The following is a 1101-nucleotide window of genomic DNA, read 5'->3' on the forward strand; positions in this document are numbered from 1 at the left end:
CTGCCCCCAGGCCCCCATCAGCAAAACAACCCAGAGGCTCTCAGGTGGACTGTCCTCCAGGGGTTGAGTGGAGCCAAGAGCCCACTTCACTCTTGTCAGAGACTCGTCTCTAATTATAAAAGGCTACTTTGAACACTTAAGGCCTCAGGGATCCGATTGGCTAGTACAACTTCTAGGCTCTTTACACACGTTATGGACATTTCTTAACATATATTGAGAAATCACAAAGCATATTTCATGAACAAAGCTTGAAAACATTTATTATCTTCCTTAAGACCAAAGGAGGCTGTCCAGCTTAATTCAAATGAAAACTGGTACAGTCTGAGACTGGACGTCTCACCTTGCTCATCGCCCTTCCCCATTAAGTGCCTGTAAAAACTTACTCTCCACCTCCTGAAACATCCTGAAACTAACCAGCTTGGAAGCAAAAAGTTATTCTAAGACAATGATACCTAATCTTTTTGAGAAATTTAAGGCTAAACACAGAATTCTACTCCCATCTCAATCTATTACTATTATTTCTGCTAAAAGTAAGATAACTCCTGGCCAAGGCAGGGTGGAGGGAATTTATGATTTTCTCTCGATGCAGGGGCGCTCTGAAGGCACCACGTCTTGGTACAAAGTCCAGGGCCTGGGACAGCTGGCTCCCCTCGGCCCCCTCCCTCTCAGTCATAGGCGGTCACCACTAAGATGACTTTTAGATTTCTAACTTAAAAAACTAATGAGACATCAAGTTTAACACACAAATTCAAAATCAATTCACTTGGGCAAGGGCGAAAAGAGGGCGGAGAGGGATGTTTCTAAGTTAAAACACAGGGCAACTCACAGAAATACACTAAAGCAAGCTGGATGCAAACCCGGCCACAGGACTGAAAAGTGAAGCAGCCGTCGCGCCAGCAATACGAGTCTTAAAAAAAAAGTCTCGCACGTTCACAACAACACACCCGCCACAACACGCACACAGATCCCAGATGTAAAAGCGACAGCTCCAAGCTCCCTCCGCCCCACCGTTAGGCTCTGGTTAGTTCCCGACCCTCTCCTGACCCCGGTCCGTGACTGCCCGTCCCCTGCCTGGCCCTTCCCCCAGCAGATCTGCCCGAG

At 47.3% G+C, this 1101-nt stretch overlaps 1 protein-coding gene across 1 annotated transcript in view; it reads right to left on the minus strand.

Moving 5' to 3' along the window:
* SERTAD2 (SERTA domain containing 2) overlaps nucleotides 1-1101 on the minus strand; it is a 21218-nt gene that overhangs the window by 19832 nt on the left and 285 nt on the right. The window lies entirely within an intron of this gene.

The sequence above is a fragment of the Bison bison genome, unplaced genomic scaffold, assembly GCF_000754665.1.
Source record: "Bison bison bison isolate TAMUID 2011002044 unplaced genomic scaffold, Bison_UMD1.0 scf7180017864489, whole genome shotgun sequence".
Taxonomy (NCBI): domain Eukaryota; kingdom Metazoa; phylum Chordata; class Mammalia; order Artiodactyla; family Bovidae; genus Bison; species Bison bison.